The sequence below is a fragment of the Notolabrus celidotus genome, chromosome 16, assembly GCF_009762535.1.
Source record: "Notolabrus celidotus isolate fNotCel1 chromosome 16, fNotCel1.pri, whole genome shotgun sequence".
NCBI lineage: Eukaryota > Metazoa > Chordata > Actinopteri > Labriformes > Labridae > Notolabrus > Notolabrus celidotus.
The window spans coordinates 25,570,680-25,597,236 of NC_048287.1; the positions used below are offsets into that span (position 1 = coordinate 25,570,680).

At 40.3% G+C, this 26,557-nt stretch overlaps 1 long non-coding RNA gene across 1 annotated transcript; it reads left to right on the plus strand.

Moving 5' to 3' along the window:
• Positions 1–23,958: 23,958 nt before the first annotated feature.
• On the plus strand, positions 23,959–25,502 carry LOC117827834. The gene is made up of 2 exons (XR_004634292.1): positions 23,959–24,044; positions 24,992–25,502. It is a non-coding gene; the product is annotated as an uncharacterized LOC117827834 (long non-coding RNA).
• Positions 25,503–26,557: the final 1,055 nt, after the last annotated feature.

A 26,557-nucleotide genomic window follows, 5' to 3' on the forward strand; every position in this document is an offset into this window, starting at 1 on the left:
GAACCTTACTTTGGACTCTGGCTTCATTTTGCAGCCACTGCTCAACTTCTTTGACTGAGTCAAAATTACTACCTCTACAATGTTGTTGCGAAATGCTAACATTGGCATGCTAGCATGAAAAATGTGACAATTTTAAAGCCCCAGTAAGGAACTTTTAGGTTGCATTTATTATTGCGTCCCCTGTGGACAAAATAGTAACTCATGTCTTTGGGGATTGTGTCCTGTACATGTCTAAGTATTGTTATTTCTTAACAAAAAGTCAAATTGTGTCTTCTTTAACAGTATAATGCATAACTCATTGAGATTAAAAGCGGAGGAAAATGTTAAAAAAAAGGCTGTTTCTGACATATAGTTGACTTTTCTGACACCTACCTGCAGTAGATCTTGTAGTTATTAAAGATACGTTAAAAGAAAGAGACAATTTTTATGCTGATGATCTCTTATGTTAAGTATGCTAATGTGTTCATTTACTGTACAAGTAAGAGCTTGATGCTGATGAGAATGACATCAGTCTTGCGCGTATTTGGTTGTGAACAAAAGTATTGGGAAATAGAAAATGTTAAATGATTGTGGTGCTGGTAGTAAAATAAAGTTATTACAAATCATTCTAAAAGAACACAAAAAATGACCCAAATTTCAACAAAGTCAAACCAAAAATTGTCCCAAAATTTAATTAAATGAGGTAGCGGTGTTAACTTAAATTCAGGAGCAGGACCACACCCAAACCCCACCCTCAATCACCTGAGAAGCCTACTTTAGCTAGCCTACTCCTACTCCTGATTCTTCAACCCACCCTCCCTCTTCTTACCCTTCTTCAATTAACCTTTTTCTTCATCCCCTTCTACTCAACATGTGCTCGCTTCTTCTATGTCCTTGTCTAATTCCAGGTTCAGCCTGGGTCAAGATCAGGTCCTACAGGATAACGTTGAGACAGAACCCCCATCCTGAGTCTCCTTCTGCTGGGCCACACTATGCACAAATACTTCATTAAATGTTTAAACTCATATCCTTGTGTGGCGGGGTTCTTGCTAGTGGACTGCTACAGAATATAACATCCATGTTGTTATGATTCATTCTCAGAGGAACATGCATGTCTATAAAGTCTAATGATCTGGATCAAAAAGACAGAATTATGAAAACTGAAATCTCCAAAAACTGCCTTAAAGTTGGAGAATATAGACTCTTAAAATGTGCGGTGTATCAAAATGTGTAAACCTGAAATAATAATTATTTGACGATCCAGCTGAAGTACTTCCACCCTTCAGAGATCTGCCCTCTTGGCTTTGATCTTGCAAATGATTTATTTTGTTATAAATCCAAATTGGCTGCTCAATTATAATTGCACATAAAAAACTCATTAGTATTACTTACTTAGTGTTTCTGCTCTGTGAATGCTATCAGAGGCAGCATCAAGCTGGCACCACAGAGCTCAGTTTGTGAATGAATTATTATTCTGTGCTTCTATTGTCCTCGGGGCGAGAGGCGTCATCTCGAGTCACGGCTCGTCTCCTGGTGGCACCGGGTCGGATCATCACACAGGAGGCCTCCACGCTGCTGCTGCTGCTGCCCTGCTGGCACAAATATGAGACAATCAGGCTCTTTTGCTTTTGCTCTACGTGCTCTTTGCTGAAACCTTTTTTAGGAGAAGCAGAGGTTTTGTTTTGTCTGCCCGAGGGGGAGAGGAAGTTGGTGTTTTCGTTTGGTGGTATGATACCCAAAAAAGCTTGCAGTACGTGATGCCTCATGGTTATAATGACAGGGCAGGACCTCCTAAAGCATTCTGATTGTGCTGACTCCGTGACTGAACTTAACACAATTCAGTCTCAGACACAATTGCTGATTCTCGTATCTGATTTGACATTTTGTTTCTTATTCCAGCCTTGTGATGTGCTTTCCTCCCCGGCTTGAAGGAATTTGACTGCCAGCCCTTTTTTCAAGGTTTTCTTTGCATAACACATCCAAACCTCTGCAGCCACTTGTCTCTGCTGTCTAATGTGTTTATAATGCTGTGATAAGCAGGAGAGGGGGGGGGCTATGAATAACTGTGATGGAATGTAACCATGCTTGTACATTTACAAGGACAAAGGTCTTGAGCTGTTATCACCTTGTTTTTGTTATTTCATTCTTTAATGAGTCTGTGACTGAGCCTCTGGTTTCCACTCATCAGCAGCTCTGGATGCTGGTTTTATAACCTGAAGGAGGCTGAACGGGGCTGATAAGAGGTCAGTGGTTGCTACGAGGGCAGGAAGTGTTTCATAAGAGGCCAGGGAACGTGGCTTTTGGTATTTATGAGTGTTTGTTAAACTGAGAAAAAATGTATAACAGTACTGACGGCTTAGACAATAATGTTTATGCCCTTATGTGACCTGAAATCACTCTGAATCACCGCCGTCTGTCGACAGTCGGACTCTGAATTCTGCTCATGGAAATTTTAGCAATTTTGGATAGATGGCTAATAGAACGAGACTCCCGAAGCTTTTGAATACCACTTAATTTTGCAGGGAATAATCTATACACAAAAGTAGAACCCTGAATTAGCATTATTTGCTCACAAAAAAATCTAACAAACAACCAGCCAGCTAAGTTATCTGTTTGGCTAGCATACCATCAACTTATCTGTAGTATATTTGTCATTACTTGTTATTGTATCCAAGTCTAGCCTCCCTGCATTACCTACTGAATCTATCTACAGTCCTCATCGCAGAGGTCACCAGTTCAACTCCCGGCCAGCTGACCATTTGCCTTATGTCTTCCCCCACCCTCCACTCCCCACATTTCATGTCTCTATTCAGCTGTCCTATCCAGTAAAGGCAAAAAAGCCCAAAAACATAACTTAAAAAAAATATATAGTAGTAGCTGTATTTAGCTACTTGGCTAGCCAAATAGCTTACTTGTCTCAATAACCAGCTTGTAAATTGTTCACTTTTAGTAATTGTAGTAATTGTAGTTAGCTAGACAAACAGCTAACTAGTTTAAAAAACCAGTTAGTTGTAAAACCGCTTATAGAAAATTCAGCTGAGCCAGCTTGCTAAATTTTGTTGTAGCTTCAGTTCAGTAGAGCCAAAGTGTGACCAACAGTCAAAGAAGCATGTAATAAAACATAATGAAGGAATGTTCCTTAATACCAAGCGGCAACGTCTGGTCCAAAAATATGAGTCCAATGCGGAAGTGCTAAAAACTGCAGTTCATCAAGGATCCACTTGAGGGTGGCTCTAGAAGTACTGGAAGTCACATACACACCAATTAAAAAAAGCCAATCTTTACAGCAGAAATAAACATGTTTACAGCCTGGTACAAAAGACGAGTGTAGTCTGAATAGCTCATTTCTTGATAGGCACACACTGTAGGGGGGTAGAATTTTTTCTAACGCAATTTAGAAGATATTGAGATTACGAGTCTTCCAATGAGAGGCACAGCTGACTTGATTGACAGGCGGGAACACTGTAGCTGTTGACTAGGAGGCTCAAAGCCCGCCTCTTAACTTCACAATCTCTTAACGTGCCAAAAATGGCATTTCATCTGTTCCCCTAACATTACTGTTAGCAATGAAGTAACTCCATGCTAATGTTACAGTTTCATAGTGTTTGATAGGTAAGGAGTTAAATTATATCTAACCACTTTGCTATCTCAGACTAACTGAGGGCAAATATTTGCTGCTGCATCAGTTTTTTCAACTAATGTCTCGCCAGAATTCCATCCATCGTCTTTTCATTTGCTAATTAAGCTAAGAAATATAAACAATTAAGTCAGATTGGTTACCTGGTCCAGTAAATAAGGCCTCTAATGACTGAGGCCTGAGGTCCACTTGTGAATGTGGCCTATAAAGGAGGTCTGTGGTGCTAAACTCACTGGGTATTTCTGTTATGTCATTGTGTCCACACTGTAAGGAGACGCCTGTCAAAGTGAAAACTGTATTGTTTGTCGTGTTTGTTTACTGTTTTCCTGCCACTTTGCATATCCAAACATTCAGTCCAGTAAAATGTCCTGACCTCTCCTGTACGCTGACCACCAAGCCACTCGCAGCTATTGTCTCATTGATTCCTCCTCAGGAAATACTCCAAAGTTGAGCGTAAGTGCAGACAACGGCATTGCATGCTTGCTTTGAAAAGAACCCCCCTTCAACAATGACTGGACCCAGGCCAAGTCTTTTGACCCAGCAGATCACTCCACATTATTCACCTCGCCTTTGTGCGGGCTGACTTGACTTCAGTTGCTCATAATGTACAGTATATAAAACAAAGGCAACACACAAACACTACATGAGTCAAGGCTCCATCAGAGTAGCGTCTGCCGTCTGGCTGTGATGTCTGTCTGCGCTTCCTCCTTGACTGTAATATCCTAAACATAGACATTTTCTCCAACAGTGATTACACAATGAAATCTGAGTGAGGCTTGTGTATGTGTACGGCTGAAGAATGGCAAACATTTGATGTCTTTGTAGAATTCCAGTAACTCCAAATATAGGTTTGTTGAATTAAGTTTTTGGCTTCAAAAATAATGCCTTCAATGGCTACGTCAGAGAAAAACAAAGCTGATGGTAATACACTTTATAAAGGTGATAAATGCAAATCAAGGTGAGAGGTCATGTTTTTTTTGTAATGAGAAAGATAGTATTTGTATTGACTGAAAAAATTGAATGGTTGAAAATGTATGGAGAGGGAAATTTAGAGTAATTTGAAGGACAAAAGGGCTTTTTGTTTAGTTATCTGCACACCATATTTATTTGTATCAAGCTGCACCGGTCTGATATTTAGAAAGAAAGAGAGAAAAAAAACATACTTTATTAATTCCCAGGGTGGAAGTTCAATTTTTCCACTCGTGTTTTTTTTTTGTCGTGCTACACGCACAGTTTGGTGTACATACAATTTAATGCACAAACATGCATTGGACATGCACTTAGGGAGAGATGTCAGAGTGAGGATGCTGCCATCAACCAGCACACCCTGAGCAGTTGGGGGTCCAGGCAAGTGAACCAGCACCTCTCCAACCACCAGTCCACTTGCCAAACTTTGTCCATGCTGGGACTTGGACCAGCTACCCTCCAGTTGCCAAGCCAAGCCCCCATGGACTGAGCTGCTGCCGCCCCAGGATCAGAGGAATATGGCAGTAATGGTTCATGTTTGTTTGAGTGTCAGCCTCTAGTTTGCACAGAAAAAGTAGCTGGTGGTTGTCCAACAAAAGTTGTTGAAGTGGCCTCCGTCTGCAGATTTATTTCGATTTATTGGACGTCAGAGACACATTTCTCTTAAAAGTATAACTCAAGATTACAGGAACTTCACTAAAACTTAATATAACCGGCATTGTAAGTCACCAAGCTTCCTTTCTTTCTTTCTTCCTTTCTTTCATCCTTTGATATTCAAATAATCGCCATAAAAAATAGCCTCCATTGTTCTGCAGAATATCTTCCACACACTCCCCTGCTTCTCCTCTCTGCTGAGAACAATATGAAAACTCCTGCTGGGTGTGTTGATGATAACGCTCTGATGAGGGACTATTGTCTCAGCTAACAGTGGTCGCGTGTGACGAATGCTGCGACAAACACAAGCACACACTCCTGACTCTCTGCCTCTGTCTCCAGCACCAGACAACAAGGGCTTTGAACTCAGTCAGCGAATGGGGAAACCTTGAAAATCTGAAATATGGGACTTTAAAACCCTCAAAGAATGAAGGGCGGGACCTTTGCACTTCCAAATTCTTCTGTGCATATCTCATCTTTGGGCCTTTTACATCCAGCTAAGTGATGCAGATACTCCGTAATATACTAGTGCTCATACCACTTACTAACAATAAATCAATCTTTACTTATATAACGCCAAATCACAACAAACATTATATACAAACAGAGCAGGTCTAGACCATACTCTATGTTCTATCATTAACAAAGACCCAACATCAAGACAGGATAAGATCCAGTCCCATCTTACAGACAGGACTCAGTCTGATCTCATCTTAATCCACCATGAGCAGAGCACTTTGCAGCATTTAGCAAGTTACAGTAGCAAGGACAAACTTCCTTTAACAGGCAGAAACCTCGAGCAGAACCAGACTCATGTTAGACAGACATCTGCTTCGACTGAGTTGAGGTTGGACAGAGGGATAGAGGGAGATGAAGAGAGAGAGATGATAGTGGTGAGACGGATGGTGGTAGCTATAGCAGCTGGAAGAAAGTCTATGACAGCGACTCAGAGGAACCTACTAGGCAAGGGAGCACAGGGACTCCAGAAAGGTCTATGGTTAGTAACTTTAATGGGACAGGAAGAGTTAAAGTAAGTGACAGGCAGAGAAAGGGTAGAAAGGGGATCCCGCTGTATCAGTTCCCCCTGCAGTCTAAGCCTACATCAGCATAGCTAAAAGCTGGTCCAAGCCTGAGCCTGCTCTAACTATAAGCTTTATCAAAAGGAAAATTTTAAACCTACTCTTAAAAGAGTAAAGAACTCTTATCAGTACTAATGTCCTGATCACAAACATCTTCAAAAAGTCTATGCTAACTTGGACAGAAATTTGGGTTTACATCTCATTTTGACAACCATTTAACGTGTTAACATGTTAAACTGATCAAAGCACAGTAATAATAATAATAAAAATCAATACATCTTTTGTTAACTGAGAATATAAACCAAACCTCAATGTTTTTTAGGTGAAAATGACACATTCAACATATCATTAATGTAAGATTCTTCAATATTTGGAGCACATGATCTTACATTTTCTTTATGACATATTGTTTATTCACATGTATGTTCCAAAATGGTATCTGTAATTTCCTTCAACAAATTCTGACACCAAGATCTGGTCAAGTTTTATATCTCCTTCACCTCAACAACTAAAGATCTCAGCTCTTATGTTGCTGATAGTTTCTTTACAATGAGCTCAACAGTATCAAAGAGCTGATATTAAAAATGTGGTGTATCTGTATATTTTTATCAAAGATGATGAACATAAATGACAAGTAACATCAAACCAGCAGGATTTAGGAAAGTCATTAGACATGTGGAATCTGCTGTCTTCCAAAACTTGCACACAAGTTGTTATTCTCCATGAATTCCACTAGAGGGCAGCATCACACCCCTCTCTGTGTGTCTTCATGCTGTCCAGCTCTGCCTGCATCCCCTCCAGGATCCCCGCAGTGATTCATCCTCCGAGCCACTGGGACTGACGACAGTCAGAGAGCCCATCACTCATTTATGCGGTCAATATCCCATCCTCTCAGTGATGATCCCTTTAAATCGAGCACATTAGCCTTTTATTCACCTGAGGCACAGAGGGAGTGACGGCCTGCGGCTTACAGGGCCGGGGCTCCAAACCGGGGGATGATTTGAAAAGCAAACAGGGGATGGTCTGCAGAGGATTTATTGGTTTACTCAGTGTTATTTATCCAGAGTGACAGATGCACAAATTACATATTCAAGGCTACATCTGCACCAAAATAGCTCAAAGTAACGTGTATTTCAAGTGATAGTACAGATGACTGACAGGAGGTAATTATCTATCTATCTGTCCATCTAGTACCGACATGTCTACCTGCTGCTTTTTCTTCACAGGGTCCCAGTGGGGCTGTTGTCTTTCAAAGTTCAGGTCCATCTGGACATGTCACCAGTCCATCACAGCAGTTATGAAACACCAATCTTCCAAACACGTGTCTTTAGATCGTCAGAGGAAATTCACTTTGGCAATACAAGAATGATACAAGCAGTTATAGTAAAGTGGATTTCAAGATTCTCTTTAACATGTCATTAAAGGAGTTATCCATCCCTTATTGTTACTTCTGATCATACTTGCAGTGAAGACAGTTTTCTTTGTGTAAAAATACTTGCATAAGTTCAACAGAAGCACAGTCCAGGCTTCATCAGTCAGTATTAAAAATAGGCCGGTGATGTAGGAACTCATGGGGAATACCAGATGGGAAGGTTCACCTTGTCACTGCGCATCAGTATAAAGCGATGTGTGAGGAAAATATGTGTGAAAAAAAAGATTGACCTGCTGCCCCAGCCTATTAGATGTTGTATGAGCCAATCTGATTAGGGTTTTAAAGATCCAAACAATGTCAACAATTGATCGTTAATTAATATGGACGGTGTGTCTTCATCTCCCCCAGTGTGACATGTGAAGACAAAATACCGCCTCATTGAGTGCTGATATATTGCACTGATTGCGCCAGAGCAAGATATCAATATTTCAATCAGGAGAGACAAGATTTGAAGAATGAAATGTTATTTATTAGAACTTAATGAATAACATAACGTGACAGAAGATCTTTGCTGTAAGGACTCTCTGGGGATATTTCATGAGCGTATAGGATGTCCGATCTTGGCAGCAGAAGAAATCCCCCATGGAGTCCAGACACAGGTGGTTGTGGTGGTGGCTAATGACTTTCTAGGACCAGATGAAAACTAAAGACTTTGCAGAGAGACCAAGCAGAGATGGAGAGATGGAGGGGTGTGCACAAATAAGGGTGTGCCACTGTGCTATTGGATGAGAGACTATTATTATCTTTATTTAAACTCAAAAATCATTGAGAGCAAGCCCTCATTAACAATGACGACGAGCATATAAAAGAAACATTAAAATGCATGACAAGCAAATAAAAGATGTAACCCTAAAAGAATGATGATCAATTAAAAACAGACAACAATTAAAAGTAATGTTACAACCATTGAAATAATGTTACACAAAGTCAGTTAAAACAGGTACAATCAGAGGTTAAAAACTTTAAAACTAATGATTAGACTAAACTAAGATAGCCACCGCTGATTAACCAATGACAGCCCCGGAGCATGCAGCTGGAAGAGGGTGAGCTAATGAGCAACAGAGAGGAGAGTTTAACTACTGCCGTCAATGTTGGCTGTTATCGAAACGGCCTGCTACATACTACCTATAAATGTAGTATGCAACAAGTCCTGCATACTACTTGAAGGTAGTATGTAGTATGACTGTTCTGTTGGATCTGGTCTGCAGTATGCTGGGTCAGGCATAGCTGGATTTCCGGTTTCGGATAGTGGAAGTAAACAACGACCAAGTTGTTAGCGAAAGTGCTTCTTTAGCATTCACTTATGATTTAAAAAGTTAAGAAGTGGTTTATATGGAATTCAATAATTTCCACAGCACCTAAAAACTGAGTTCCCCTGTCAAAAAACAAGTAAAGAGAAGAAGCTGAACGTTAGCGCTTTGCACTATGGGAAACTACGCAAGGGGGACTGGTCCATACTGAGAAGTTTTCCCACAACATCCGGGGAGATTTGGCATACTGCAGATTTTGCTCTTGTTCACATACATACTGAATTTTGGCCAAATCAGTACGTACTGCTAGTAAGTATAGTAGGCGGTTTTGAAAAAACAGCAGTAGTCTTCCGGTCTGAACATTCACTAGAGCTACATATGATTTAATATCATTGAATGAAGGCCAGAATGTATTTACACATTTGCATAATTAGGGGTGTGGTTACTTGACTGACAGGTGGAAGAGTTGTAGCTGTTTGCCAGGAGACTAAAGGCCCGCCTCAACTCCATAACTTTGTAGGATAATCTAAAGTTAGGTTGAGTCACCATTACCAACAGAGGGGCTGCAACTATTTGGTTCCAGAAAAACTTTTTCAGAAACTAATGAGTTAAATTTCAAAAAATATTATACTTCATAAAGGGAAACTGTCATTGTTGTATTCCTTGTGTGTGGAGAAGAGTTTCCTGTTTTAGTTTGTGGCAGTGTCTGGTCACGTCTTACTTCCTGTCTTTGTGTGTTTTCCCTCCTTTTGATTGTGTGCTGAGTGGTTGCACCTGTGTCTCGTTGTCTCACCTGTGTCTGATTGCTCCTGTCAGTATTTAGTCTCTGTGTTTCCTTCCTTTTGTGTCGGTTTATTATGTTGAATGTGTTGTGTGATTTAAGTACGTTTTTTGTTGATTTCTTCTTCTTATTAAAGACTTTTATTTAAGTCCACATTAGGGGTCCTCCTCCTGGTTTCTCCAAACTGTGACAAACAAATCTATTGCTGAGGTCCTCTGCTCCAGCTCAACATGTAATAGAGGTAGGTGAACATCCATTAAGGACTTTTATTTATAAGTTATACGTCTGCTTTACTCTTCTTCTCTGTGCAGAAAGATATGAAGATGTTTTGTAATACAGAACATAAAGATATTTGTCATAAGGGTCTCCAGAAATAAGCTCAATCAAAGGGTTTCAGATTGGAAGCAGCAGCCTCTCTCTGGATGTAGTTGACAACAAACAGAGAGACTGCTTTAACTATACTTTTTTCATAACTTCTGATATAAATCTAATCCTAAAGCATGTTACTACAAGCCTCCTAATCTAAATAATCTCTGACCTAAGTGGATTGTGTCCACACTTCCAAACACTGAGTGAAAAAAAGTCAGCTGTCATACATTTTCCACAGAACTGAGATATCTCAGTAAACCCTGTGATAAACCATCTGTGTGTCTGACTCTGAGCATTTCCTCAGGAAAACTGGAAAGATGTGAAATGTCCTGGAAATCATGCAGCAGACTTTATGATGCCTTTTAGGAAGAGAGACTATCTTTGTTCCCTCTCTGGTCGTATTTCTCTCCCTTTCCTTTCAGAAGGACAAAGCGACGTGGCGTCGTGATAAGAATCTCCATCAGATGTGATGTGTGTGTCTGAGAGTGACACGTTTTACACAGTGTGATGATGAGAGCTGGCATGTCTCACAGCTCAGATAGCATCACGCTGCACACACTGAGCATGTCGGATGCCTTTCAAACACAACACTAAAGGATTTCCACCTTCTCCCACTTCAGCGCTCTGTTATGTAATGTGCTGTTAGTGCTGCACAGTGTTGGCTGCCTTCTTGATCCAAATGAGTTGTGCTATAAACAAGCCTCGTCCTCATCAATAATGGATCCCCACCGTAAAAACGTTTGTCGCCCCTGCTCTTCAGGAGCGCTCTGTCTGAGTTGACATTCTTCCAGAACAGTTATGTAACGGCAGGTTCAGAAACTTTTCAAGGGGAGGGGGAGGTCAAGGCTTTTACAGAAGGGTGGCACTAATGTTTGAAGGTAGTCTAAAACATGCCCTGCTCCAATGATAACACTTAGAAGAGCTATACACAGTCATATTAACAATGCAGCTTCACAAATAAATACCAAATTATAAACTTAAATACTTCAACATTAGACATTAGTGTAACTTCAGCTAGTCTGCAGTCAAGATCAAATATGAAATAAGGCTTCACAGCTCTCATGTGTGGGAGCAAGAGATCAGACAAACGAGAAACACAAAACAACCACACACAGTGTCTTTGTGAGGTAGTTCTACTTGCCTTTTGAATGTCTTTGTTCTTATTTGACATTTCTTTGAAGTCATATCAGACCTATCTGTGGTTACTTTGCATCTTCCTAACACCTACTGTATCAAAAGTGGACACGACAAGCTGATTTGACAAATTTGAATTCTCAGGTTTGACATTTCAGCTCTTGCCATCTAAAGGGAAAATATTTAAGAGATATTTCTGCCTCTCTATCATGGCCAAGCAGCAACCTCCAGTAATACAATATGTTCACAAGCTGCAGTTCCTTAAGTGTCCACTTGAGGCTGGTTCCAAAAGCCAAGGAGAGCCTATTAGACCCATGTTAAATTTGCCCACTTTAACAGCCTGGCCCAAAAAACAGTTTTGGTCTCCACACCCTTTTTCTTTATTTACAAAAAATATCCAGGGGTTGATTGTTACATAACTTTCAGCTAAGACTATTAGCAAAAGTAAAGGCTTATCTTCCCAGAAATGATTTAGAGAGAGTTATTCACATCTTTGTTACATCACCCTTAGATTATTGTAACTCTTTGTTTGTTGGTCTCGACCAGTCAGCATTGCGCCGTCTACAGGTAGCCCAAAATGCAGCCGCCCGCCTGCTGACTGGAAAGAAACGGCGGGATCACATCAGTCCTGTCCTTGCATCTTTGCACTGTTTGCCTGTTAACTTTAGGATCCATGTAAAGGTCTTATTAATTGTTTTTAAGTGTTTAAATGGTCTGGCACCATCTTATTTATCAGACCTTGTACAGCCTCACAATACTTCCAGAGCACTTAGGTCATCTAACCAGCTGCTCCTGGCAGTACCTTGGTCCAGACTCTCTACTCGTGGGGATAGAGCCTTCTCAGTGGTGGCCCCAAAGCTGTGGAACAGCCTACCTTTCCAGGTAAGAGCTGCACAGCAGCTCTGTTGAGCATTTCAAAACACTAATGAAAACCCATCTTTTCTGCTTGGCGTTCAGTCCCAGCTAAGCAAGAATCCTTGGCTTTTTACTTTATTACTTTTTTTATTTCCTATATTGAGCTCTTACTATTATTTTATTGTTTTATTTATTGTTATATTTGTGTATGATTAGATTGTATTGTATTTTAACAACTGTACAGCACTTTGGTCAACTGAGGTTGTTTTAAATGTGCTTTATAAATAAAGCTTGACTTGATAACTCCTCCATTTTGATACCTGTAAAGTCTGGAGTATAAGTCACACCAGGGTTTATTTAATATGCAGTTTGTGTTTTGGGGCTTCTAAGAGGGATAAAAGATTTACCTGTCTTCCTGCGTGAAGATTTCCTCTGCATTCAGCAATGTGCAGTTTCTATGCAGATGTGTAGCTCTTTCTAGTACCATCATTTCTTGCAAGTTTGCTAGCTATCGGTACAGTAGTTGAGCATAGCCTAAGGTAGCATTAATAGTAGGAACCAATTAGCAGAGATTTGCATCCTCCTCCTTTGTTGGTCATTTCTTGTTGTACATTGAGGAGTCTGATCTTGAATGAGGGTCTGTGCCACCCCTGGCCCCCTCTCTGCTTCGCCTCTGTTCAACACATACTCATCAAGTTAAATGCCACTGACAGGAAGGATGGCATTCTTCAAGATGGAGGGCACAACGGTGGACCCTTATCAGCTGTTCTCCAGGCCTGCCTGTCTGAACCTCAGCCTTCCTGCAGGGCCTGGATCTCTGACATTTTGATAGAGCACATGGGGTCTATGGCAGTAACAAGCCCCCATGGAGATGTCACTGCTGATTATGGCTTGGTCTGCCATCCTGTGACTTTCATTAAATGAAAGGAGGGGACAGGACGACTTTCATCCCGCCATTACGCTCGGTCTGCCGGCCGGGACGCTGACCTTTCCACTACAGCGTTAGTTTGTGGGTAAATGCTGATTAGTGCGGTTGTAGTGAGTGGGAATGTGACAGTGATGAGCTGGCAGGTGTGAATGGAGCCTGCAGGTGTCTGAGCACCGGATGAGAGAGTTTCAGCAGGTGTAGCATTATGTAATAAAACATAATGCTGGATTGTGCTGACTGCAGTCTCTTAAAATAGTCACTATGCACCAAATCTGATCGGGTCTCGTCATCGGCAGAGTGGGGAGGGGATTGAGTGTACTTCACTGTATGATTACTCTGTGGGAAAGTCGTCACTCTTAAGTTTAAAATGAATGTGATCACAGATGATTGAATTTCTTTAAAAAAATCTTGAAAGCCCTGACAACTGTGGAAATGTGTGGAATAATTTTGCCAGCAACATGTTTCCAACAGAAACTAAGCAAAAATTAAACTAAAGATTTAAACTGTAGCCGACACAAAAAGGAAATTCATGCCCTTAAACACAAATTGTTAGAAATATATTCTGACTATTTCTCCAACTCCAGGGAGTAATGTTTGATTAGTCACACAAAATCCGGGCCTTTGTTTTTTAAGAGTCTTTGAATCTTACATGTGGATGATAGCTTTTGGAAGCAGTCTCAGAACCCATCAGCCATTGTGTGACGGCGATATACAGAATGTCCCTTGGAGCTACGGCCAATTTCTCAGTAATTCTGGTGAAGCCAGCTGTTAGTGATAAACCTCTTCCTGGAAAGATTTCTTTTTCTGTGAGCTGGGTTGTTCAAAGTCCAATTAGTAACCTTATAGAAGCAGCTGTGTGTTCAGTTTAAAAACAAAGTGAAATCCACCCTTTCTATGTTTTCTATATGAAACAGTTATTTCTTGTTTCATTGCAAGGGAGCACCTTTTCTTTTTTTGTGGGAGTCTCAAATAGTGAGTTAATCAGAGTCTTCACTTTGACCTACTTCAACTTTATGAACACGAGAAAAGAAGAAGAGCTTTTAATATCATAATGGTTTCTTGTAAAGCATTAGATGTGTTTTCTCCACATTTAATCATTAGAGCAAGTCATTTCTTGGTTCATCACATCACCTAAAGAAGCATCTCTTTGTTTGTATCTGGGGAGTCTCAGTTTCACTGTAAATAGTTATTTATTCAGAGGCTTCACTTTGGTCTACTTTATCTTTATGAACACAAAAAAGGAGAAGAATTCTACAAACTGCACCTTTTTTAAAAGTAAAGAAGGAGTTTTCTTTTTTATATGATAATGGTTTCTTGCATAGCATTAGATGTGTTTTCTCCACATTTAATCACAAGAGCAAGACATTTCTTGGGTCATAACATCCCTCAAAGAAGCACTTCTTTGTTTGTATCTTGGGAGTCTTAGTTTCACTGTAAATAGTTAATCAGAGGCTTCACTTCAGCTTACCCCAACAGTAAGAACCCCAAAAAATGAAGAAGAATTCTACGCACTGCACCTTTTTAAAAGTTGGTAAGGATTTTTTTTTAAATCATGATGTTTCTTGCATAACGCTAGATGTGTTTTCTCCACATTTAATAATTAGAGCCAGTCATTTCTTGGTTCATTACATCACTCAAAGAAGCACCCTTTTGTTTGTTCCTGTGAAGTCTCAGTTTCACTGTAAATAGTTAATCAGAGGCTTCACTCTGGCTTACCCCAACAGTAAGAACCCAAAAAAACAAAAAAGAATTATATGCACTGCACCGTTAAAAGTCTGGAAGGTGTTTTTCTAAATCATGATGGTTTCTTGCATAACTTTAAATGTCTTTTCTCCGCATTTAATCATTAGAGCCAGTCAATTCTTTGTTCATTACATCCCTCAAATAAGTACCCTTTTGTATGTGTCTGGGGATTCTCAGTTTCACTGTAAATAGTTAGTTAATCAGAGGCTTCACTTCGGCTAACTTCAATAGTATAAACCCCAAAAACAAAGAAGAATTCTACGCACTGCACCTTTTTTAAAAAGTTTCTATCTTTTATATCATGATGGTTTCTTACATAACATTAAATGTGTTTTCTCAGCATTTAATCATTAAAGCCTTTTAAAAAAATGACATAAACAGGAATCTGCCCATACTTAGCCCTGGTCAGAAAAGAAGACATATTGGAACAATGGCAGGTAAAAATATAAAACATTGCATTGGTTTCCAGCGCTAAAAGTCACAGTGGGAGGTGTTAAATCTGAAGCTTTGAGTTTTACTTCTGACAGTGATATCATTTGGAGAGGACTGCCAGCTTTTAATGTTTGAACAATCCCAAAGCACAAAGAAAAACATTTGGCCGAGGATTTATTTTAGCTGAAGGTTTATGTCATTATTTGGATTTGATATCTACAATTTAAAATCCAGCAATTGAAGGCCACAGTGCTTAGAAAGTTTGGTGTACGTGTCGGTATACTGTTAGAAAATGATCCTAGAGGAGGCTGATTTATCTAATCATATTTGTTTTAACATCAGTCTTAGGAAAGCATATTGGTTTGAGAGCACAAGATGAAGTGATTTTCTAACATCACTCTCACTACTGTTGGGAAAAGTCTAAACTAATAAAATTTCTCTTCTTCTTCTTCTTCTTCTTCTTGGAAACAGGCGATGGGTGGGTGGGCAGATTGTGGGGTAAAAATAAAGAGCAAAGAGAGTGAGTCACCGTTCCCTCAATCCCAGTCTGGATATAAATACATCCACATAGACACTCATACGTGCGCTCCATTCTCCACGCGTGGCTGACATTACATAAGCGGAGAGCGTGGGAGGTGTGATGCGATCCATGTATAATTCATCAATGTGGGACTCAACTGAGGGGTAGCTCTTACACCCAAGCGAGACCCCGAACACACCATGAATGTTTTTGGGTTGAGTTTGATACACGATTCTGTGTGGACGAAAACCAGAGAGTCAAACTTAAGTGAGATGTTGAAGGACAGTCCAGAGGATTCTCAGAGGAGAGATAAGATCTGACAGAGAGTGAGGGCTGTCATGGTGGAGGAGCAGAGGTGGAAACAAGAGGAGGAGATTTACAACAAGAACTAGAATTAGATTTATTTCTCTTAAAAAAAAAACATGAGACAATTCATTTTTAATAACCAGCAACTCAAACAAACCCCTGAAGTTGATGAGATCCTTATATACACATGATGTCTTCACCCCAAGAAATTCAATTGATGTGTTATTTGCTGATATTAATTCAGGTTGAGAATACCATAGACATGTTTGCAGAGGGTGCTATCCTGAGTATGTTTTAGTTTTGTCCACAGGGGGTGCAAGATAGCTGAAAACACAGCAGCACTGAGTCTCCTCTGCAGTGATCTGCTGTTTTTTACTTGTCCATCACAGTGAAAGAGAAAACACATGGACGGTTGAGCGGCTGCCAACATGAGTGTCAGGGGAGCAGTAAAGATTTGGGAAAGCCCTGACAGTGATCCTGATTTCACTTTATATACTTAATCGACCTAAAAACTCCTATTTCTGGTCCACAGTGCTCAGATTAAGGGATTTATCCCACTGCAGATTGTAGAAGAATTGACAGACACTGTGCTTTATTTATGAAAAAGGCCTGAAGAGAAATGTGTTTGTTATTTAAAGCAATCAAAAAACAGTTTCAATAAAGTTTGATATGTGAAGTATTTCAAACATCCTGTGTAACCCTGCAGCAGGAGCAATGCCAGGGATTCTAGGCCCCATGAAAATATATGAAAATGAGCGGCCTGCGCTTCATTACAGCGAAGGATCTGATTAGAGCATTAATGTTTGGATTTTGATTAATGGCATCATTGTCCACAGTTCAGTCAGGAACACTTTCATTATAGATTTAACCATTTATTGTCAAATGGAAATACAGTTATGTTTGGTGCTATAGGCTCTGCTTTCAGGGGAGTACATTGCAAAATCCCCTGCAAGGGTAAAACAGACATTTAGACTAAACAGGCAGAGGCAACGTTTAATCAACAGCAGCAGAGTGTGTGCAGCAAAGGTGTTGCAGGGATTAGCGAGAGGGAAGAAGTGTTTAAATAGACCGCCTTATCGTTAGAATGAGCTGTGGTTGGTTGTGTGGATTGGAAACAATGATTTCAAAATGCAGCCTGACAGGAGCTGAGGTGTATGACTTCAGTGTCCTGCATGAACTAACCCAAAGCTTCATTTAACTGTTGATTAATTTCAATTAATTGCACCCTTTTTATCTCTTCTATATGTAGCCCAAAGGAATATTTTAAAGTATTAATACATATCAACATGAGAGTAGAGATATTCTTGCTTTATGCAAATGTGTGTCTATTGTTATTTCAACAATCCAAAACAAAGACAAAGACTGTCAAGAATAACCTCAACATAACATCAACCAATCAATCAATTAGACTTTGTTTATAAAGCGCTTTTCATACAATGATATTGTAACACAAAGTGCTGTACAGAAAAATAAAAAAGACCTCCCATCCTAACCCCAACCCAGCCCCGACCCCAAAACCCACCCAAAATCCTAAAGTGAAGAACACAATATGCAACAATAATAATTAAAACAATGAAAATAAAATAAATAAATACAAATAAAAAAGTAGTTGCTAAACGAACTGAGGAAACGCTCTTATGATATCTAAATGAGGAAACACTGGAGGTAAAATAAGATGTTAAAACTCAACACAGGAAATTCAAATCACCAAAATAAAATACATTTCTAAGATAATAAAACACTAAAATATTAAACCATTAAAATAAAATAAGATGCTATACTTAAAAAATAAATCAAATAGAATAAAAAGTGACTAAAAATTGAACTAGATGATAAATAAATAAATAAAACTGTTATAAGAATAAAACTCAGTTATAAGCAAGACTGTGAAAACACAACATGACATGGCAAATAAAGCCCAATAAGCAACAACAGATGAGCATATTGATCTGTAACATCACCAAGTAAGACTAACACAATGTAGTGTCTAACTGAACACTTGCAAAGATTTACCAAAGAACAGCTCAACACAAGACAATAAGCCTTTTGCATGAAGCATCACAACAGACACCTGGCATAAGAAGTACATTGGTCAGTTACATTTTCCTTCATCCTTCACACATAAAGCAAAATCTCACACAGTGTTATCGGGTCTGACCTTACACGGGGGAAAAGAAGGACACACTGGACAACTTTTGTGTAGAGAAGGAGGGCTCTCTGCACCAGCTGACAGTAAATGTTGTTGCCATTCAGAAGACCTGTTCCTTTACCCAGTTCTGCTCAAGGAGATTTGTTTCTACTTGCCCTCCACAATGTTACTGTAGCACCATTTCCTGATTTCCCACAGGGTCGGCCGAGGGTCATAATCACAGAACGTGCGTGTGTCAATTCCACGTCAAAAAATGACTGCTGTTTAAGGCGTTTTTTTGTGTTAACTGTAAAGCCCTAGTTCTGATATTTCTCAGGGCTCCTGTCAGTCATTGGCCCTGAAACTGTCCCTTTTTTTCTCCTGCATGCGATGCCACTGCCCAGCAGTAGGAGCTAAACCTCTTTCACCCTGTCAGGTTTCTATCTGGAAAAATTTCATACAACCACAAAATTAATCCAAATAGTTTATTTCCCTCAGTGACGTTTGATTACAGTGTGGTTAAAGAGTGACGGAAACCAAAATTAACCATATTACCCAATCAGTCCAAGCAACAACAATTCATCATGAACAATATGTGAACACAGAGTTCAAACATTACTCACTTCAAGTTCAACATTTCTCCCCAAAGTTACCCCCCTCTCTAAAGCTGCTGTGAGGAGTTATTAGCTGGTTTTAAAACAGAGTGATGATGACAGGGATGCCTCTTTATGGCCTAAAAAAAGCAAACACGACCAGGACCAACAGTGAAACCAAAGCATTAGGAACTACCCCTGTTAGCTGGCTGCCGTAAAGGTCATAAAGCCCACTTCCTCTGTGTGTGGAAGAAATAAATGTTTATCTTAAGGCAATGAAAACAACTTTAGAACAAAATAGAGTGCTATCAACCATCACATTAACAACTTCAAATTGAGTCCGAGCTCTTCTTTGCAAACTCAAACAAAGAAATAAGGGGCAATCAAGTTAAACTTATTTTGTAGCTGTCACTTTAAGGTCAAATAAAGAACTTACTGGAGCTTTAATAGGTCAATGTATTGAATACTGGAGGTTTCCTCAGCACCCTGACCTCTGGGTCTTGTTTCTCTCCACTTTAGGTTTTGTACTACTTTTTTCCCTGGGCCAGCAGAGGGTTATTAAGTGCCGTATGAGTAACCCATAAATCAGCTAATGTATGAAGCACCAGGGGAGTTTCATCCGGCTCCTCCTCTCCTCTCCAACTAAAGCAGCATTTTTCCAAACTAACCCTGTGAGTTTCTTTGTTTCCTCTCCTCCTTCTTTTCCAGTGAAGGGCCTAAAAGTAGAAACAGTACAGCTGACATGACTTTTTCCCAAAGTTTTTTTTCCCCACACTTCTTCCTGCGAATGTTTTCCAGCCACTCAGAGTGCAAACAAGTGGAAAGTGCAAATCTACCATGAAGATCTTCATTTAAAGGAGGAAATAGCCAGCGTGTGAAAATATCTCACTGAAGACTTAGAGGTCAGAGGTGAAAACCTTGAAAATGTAATGCTTTTAAGTTATAATTTTTTCACTTGATTCAACCTTTTTAACTCTCTCCTCGAGTTAGTCTGCAGTCTTTGTTCAAGAATAACAAACAGCAAGCTGATGAGGCTGCAATGTTACAACACTTCACCCTAAAGAAATGTTTGAGTCATGTCCAATAAAAACAATCAGATTATTTGATTTCTGTTTCACAATCTTCATTAATTCATTACCAGAAGGACAACAGTTAGCCTGATAAACCTTACCTACTCATGCTCATCATAAAACTTTAGATTGCAGGAGGTGTACATTTTAGTGTAACTGTTTGTTGAGTTAACCTTGTAAACTGAATTACACCACCTTTAACTGGGTTGCATTGAACTAGTGTTAAATACTGGATATTTGCCACTGAGTGTACAAACTTACAGTTTGTTAACAAAGGTGTTATCTCAGCTTGCTATCACATGGCACATTCAGGGGAGTACAAGAGGAGGCATAGCCAACACACTAAATGATTGAAAATCGAACTGAAATATGGAGATTTTAACTCAAATCTGTCGCACAAAGTATTTAAGAAAACCAACACTTTTGCAATATCTAACTGAGCCGACAGACTATGCTAGTGTTAGCCTTCTCAAATATGGCTGGTTTAGACTAAGGAGTATGAGATGCAACACCTGCATGTCGTTGAATACTTTTCAAAGAATAAAATACAGAAACAGGTTTGCATATCTGACTGTGTAGGGACTATTCTGACCTGATTTTAGTCACTGTCTGGGTGCGGGAGTGAGGTGTTTTTGACCCGCTTCTAAAAGAATCCAATGTCCAATCCGAGGTTATTGTTGAGTTATTTCTTGCCGTTTATTGATCCAAATGATAAACAGGTAAAGACAACTTACTTTGAAGGTGATATGCGTGATGAGGGTAACCGTGGTGTCTAAGACGAGCAGTAAAAACCGTGTGCTCTTCCCATTGCCAAGATCACTGCTTTACCTGTGCCCCTTTTGTAGCATTTACCTGCCCGTTTACCTGAAATGCCCTTTGTGGTGATTGTGCGAGTGACAAAAGAATAAACAAAAACAACATAGGTGAAATGGCTCATACAGTGTGTATGAAAGATGTTATTTTTTCATGATAAAGTATGTAAGGGATAATGTATAGTGAAGGGGTGGTAATGCCCGTCTCTCACTCTAAAATGTTCCCAATGTTTTTGCCACAGTGTCAACAGGCATCTGTGCAATGTGCTAATGTCCTTCATCTGGATTGATTTGACATGACATGGGAAATCAGGGAAGACTGCACCAACCTGAGGGACCTTTGTATATATATATATATATATATTTGTATTCTTATCTGTATATCTAATGTGGTTTAATGTCACCAGCCCAATACGTCTGGCTTTGCTTTTATAGAACAGAACCTGGTGGAGACATATCATCCATTTTTATAGTAAATGAGCCAGACTAAATCGGTACCTAAAAAACTTTGGTTTGTGTGTAAATATGAAAACTAACTCCCAGCCTCATAATTCTAGTTTAAAAGATTTAAAATCAATATATTTTTTAATCATGATTAATTGCAGAATATCTAAGTTACTTGCATTTTAATGGCTTGTTTAAAATTCCACTATTACGCATTCAAAAAACTGTTTTAATGTCCAAATCAACAATTAAAAAAAAATTCTTAGCTGTGTCTTGATTAGGGACTCAAATGAATGCAATGAAATGTATGATCTTGACTTTTAGTTTGGTCTGAAACCATGACTTATAAGTGCTTATTCCCGGAAATATAGTTTTTATTTTTTATTTTATTATCTATTTATTTCTTCTTTAAAGGATAACACTGTTGCACATATACAGGAGTGCATGAACTAAGCAGTATCAATATGATGTACAGTTATTCTAAGACAATTTGGCCTACTTACTTATGTCCAGTCATCCCTGGCTAATGTGACAGCATTACATTACATCACATACATGTCCAATATGCATGAAACTGTTTAATGTTGTTCAGTGACACTATGGTTTCAGCATACCAACCTAAGGACGTCCCTTAAATCATAGCGGCCGATCTGTGGTGATTCACACACTCCAAAACAGAGCCCAGTCTGATTCGCTGCACCTGTATGCTTAGCTCATAGGAGGTGCCTCAAACTTGATATAATTCATTGATATTTAATCCTGTTTGACACAAAGTGCATATTACTTTTGGCATGTCAATTGAGCTGTGTGGGAGTTTTTTTCAAAGTGAAATGTGTCTTTCAAAAGCTCAGTGGTGTCGTTATTTTCCATCTCCACAGCATCAAGAGCTGGGAGAGGCAACTGTGGCTCAGCTGTGGTGTGCCGGCAGAGAAATAAAATATCAATGAAAAAGGAATTAGCGCAATAATTTCTGACCTTAATCGCATCTTGAATGCATTAACGTTGACAGCCCTTGTAACCAAATACTGCAGTGCATAATGTTGGCTGGGACACAAACACAACACCTGACTGAATGAAGCTACTATATGACATATTTCTGTTAAACACCACCCTGAGATGGAAGTATTGCATTTCTGTCCTACTTCTCTCTCAAGATGTTAAATTCTCTGTTATATAAGTAGACACTCAGAGCATTTTCCCCTTATTAGCACAGCCTGGCCTTCCCCACAGCAGGGATTTTTCCCTCTGTGGCAGCCTCACTGGAAATGTTGACACAACACCCGGCTTTTCTCAAAAACACTCTGCTTCTTCAGGGTCCAGGGTTTCAGTCTGGCCTCTCTCAACCCCCATCCTCCTACTCATCAATGCTGTTGAGATGTCGTCACAGGCCCCAGCGTGGTGTCATACCACGCTGCAGGTTTGTGTCTGCAGCTGGATGGAAACTCTGCAGGACTGGACTGTATTAAAGGGACTGGCACAAAGTCTTTGGCAGGGACTCAAAGAAGGGCAAGTAAATCCCAGAAAAGAAGAAGAAGGATGTTGGCCACGCTTTAAAGAGTGGCTTAAAAAACTTTTTTCCTCTGGACATTATGCAGGTCACATGGGAACAGTGAAAGAAGTGGAATTTATTTTTCCTAAAAGCTCATTTTGCAGGGCATGGAGAGCTGGATGGAGCCACTGGGACAGAAGGAGGGCACAGAAACGGGGGTTACCTCAACTGTACTTTTTCCGAGAAGTGCTGTGTTCAGAGCTGGCGTTGGGCAAAGTGATTTTTCCACCAGGGATTACAGTAGGGCGTAAAATCTTTTCACTTAACAACATCTTTCCACTTCTGCTCCACTGATTAAACATCAAATCCACATACTGAACCATGCATCAAGTCGACCTGAAAGTATCTCAGCTTCACATAAACACAATCTCCACATAAAATAAGTCTGGATGTCGTCTTCCTTCATACTCAGGCTGTGCTCCGTTGCTGTGTTTATCTGGAGGTGAATCAAAGTCAGGTGAATGTCTCTTGTCATCATATATTCACTGCACACCTCTGCACAGACATGATGGATGACATGGGAATACTGTCAAATGTTCTTCCTCAAAGGGCAGACAATTATGTCTACACACACACACACACACACACACACACACACACACACACACACGAACACACCTACACACTGTACACACACTGTCCTTCACAGCTTTTTTTCTTAACCTGAAGTATCTCTGGATCTGTGCCCAGCTGCATGCTTCAGCACAGTTAAAGATCCCGACATGCCGGGGATGTCCGTAAAACCTCAACTGTTCATGGTTCAATTTCTTTATGTGTGTGAAGAGGCTGTTTCAGCACAGAAAAATGCAATCCATTCTTCAACACATTACACACATTACACACAAACACAAACACGCACGCACACATGCACACGCACACGCACACATGCACACACGCATGCAAACAAATGCTTCACTGCCTCTTCCACAGAATGGTATGATTGAAACTTGATTTAGCTAGTTAAAAAACATGCTAAAAACTTCCATCCATCCATCCATCCATCCATCCATCCATCCATCCATCCATCCATCCATCCATCCATCCATCCATCCATCCATCCATCCATCCATCCATCCATCCATCCATCCATCCATCCATCCATCCATCCATCCATCCATCCATCCACCAATCCATCCAACCACTTTCTTCTGCTATTCAGGACCCAGACGTCCCTCTCCCCAGCCCCTCCTTAGAGAACTCGGGGCCATCTAGACCAGATTAGACCAGATTTGTAACCTCTCCAACAAGTTCTAGTTCTTCCCCAGGTTTCCTTCCTGTTGGATATTCCTGGAAAACCCTCCAAAGGGAGACACCAAGGAAGCTCCCTGATCAGATGCCCTACCCTGACTCTATCTCTGAGGCTACACCCAGCCACCTCCATAGGTGAGGCAAACCCATCACATAGTGTAAAGTTAGCTTAGTTAAACTCTGATAACAAAGTGAATCAGTTATTTTCTAGCTAAAATCTACTTTAGAATGGGACAAGGTGTCACGTCTGCTATTAAAGGGGACCTCACTCTGTATAGGCCAATATTTAAAGAGCGGGTACTATGCTCACTTTTTAGGCGTCATATCCCTCTGATAGCTTTGTAGTTACATGATTAACTGCTCAAAAAAGTTAACTTATCTCAGGCTGATGTCTTTAAAGACCCTCATTTCAGCTACTGTCTCTTTAAGAACCACCTCGCATTACAGAATCTAGAACTCTGGAAGCCTCCCTCACTGTTGCATTGGGAAAAAAGTTGTGTTTCTGCTTTTAAAATGACAAATTTGATCCTTTAAGGAGATTTACCAACTGGTGATGTCACAATTAGAGCGACTCTCGTGTTGATCTCGCCGGATTCTCATGTGACTTTTTTTAACTACATATTCAGAGCAGGCTGCAGTCTCATCCAAACACGTTTACCCCGCAATCAAAATCTCTGCCCATGTTAAGAACTGAAATCGAACATTTTAACTTAATATTTGTTGTAAAATATGAAAAAAGAATCAAACCACCTCTTTAAGTCTAGGTACCTGAATCAGTATCAGAGGACAATATGTGATATCTAAGCACCTTTAATGTTGTTCTGAATGTAAGAATTAGTCAGACCAACAAACATCAATATACCTGGAGTCATTCCCAGAATGTGGCTCCACAGATGTTGAATTCTTCCCTTTAAGTTTTGTGAAATATAAGCTGCAATACAATACGACTGTATTAAAACTGTGAAAAAGGTGCAGGAAGAGGATGCAGACTCTCTTAGGGGCGCTTTTCTCTGAAATATTGGATGGGAAAAATAACGCTCCAGGAAGGAGAGGGCTCTTTTAATTGATCACTTTGCTGACAGATAAAGCAGCAGGGAAGGCCCGCAGCTTCTATTTCTGCCTCCTGGACCAGTGGCTGGTTCGATGGACTGTCAGATGGCGTGTGAATGGTGCTTTGAGACGGCGTGGAGAGCTGAGAGAGCACTCATCACGACACCCTTCACCACAAAGAGACAGCTCTCATGCGGGGATGCCGGGTGTTGTTATTGTACAGAGAAGCCTCCCTGACCTTGAAATCGACGAGCCGAACTGATTGCTCAGACAAAGTAATGAAACCTGACTCATACTGTTGTCATTCAGCCTCTGACAACGTGTACATTGTACCTGAGTAACATCACATTCCTGTTGAATAACGCTTTGATAGACAGCCATGAATCACTGTATTGACGAGTGGAGGTAGTAAAATTTGAATGTTTACTTTGTGGACCATCATATCTGAGATGTTTCTCCCCTGGTGACTGTAACATATAAAAAGTATCTCTTAGGAAACACAAAGCAGCCACCGGAGAGAGGCCATCTCGTTAATAAAGAGAACCCATGAGCTCTAAATCATCCAGGCAGGTCATACGGCTGCACAGTGTTGTATGGCTTGGAAAGGGTGTGTGTGTGTGTTAATGTGTTTATTTGAGTGTTTCTAAGGGTTGTGAGGTGGTGGTGGGGAGGGTGGAGTCTTGTTGTTGCCACGGTAACAGCCTCAGTTATGTAACATCATATGGTGCGTTGTAAACAAGGCATCCAGCAGTGTGTAAAATCCTGCCTGAAAACTGACGTCTTGAAAGCGTTTGCTGTCTGTCTCTGTAAACACTTGTTGCATTGACTATATAAAAAAAAACACACAACCTATATTTATGATTATTTATGGATGCAAATCACACTCCAAGCAGCCGACATTACAGCCTCATAATTCACCTTTTACTGCCATGCATGCTACCTCTAATTGAAGCTCCTGAGTTACAGTTTGTTAGGGAGGCGAGCAGCTGTTTGCACCCTGCTTCCTGATCCTGTTATAGTGTTTAAATGGAAACCTGCTCCCTGTGATATGTGTATAAGGTAAAGCTTATCTCCACAGGACACCTTGGGTGCCAGAGCTATTGTCCTGTATTTATATAGGGTGTTTATGGTCAGTTCCTTGCATATCGGCAGAAATAGGAAGTGTACAGAGAAAAAAAGCAAAGAGATAAAAGGACGCCACCCTATAAACACTTCAGCAACATCAGTCTTCATCCAAACGCTCCGCTGTGTGCCAAGAGAAATAGGACACTCCAGCATTCCCTTATGAATACTGTCTTTCTTTGCAAGGTCGCGTTGAGTAAATATCTATTTTTGATACAAAGAGAAACGAAGATAGAAAAACAGCAGCAGAACCCCCCGTGAACATCAGTTAGTGAAGGACACACAGAGCAGAGCCGGCCCGTCTCATAAGAGGCCATTGTTCAGGAGGACAGTGCTGTGGGGCAGCTGTGCTTATTTTCTGTAACCACTCCAGGATATTAATAGCCGCTCAACCGTTCACCAACACTGCTGAGGGGGCTGCGAGGAAGTCCCCTTCTTTAATATGAGTGTGATCTTACTGCTGTGCTAAGATCTAA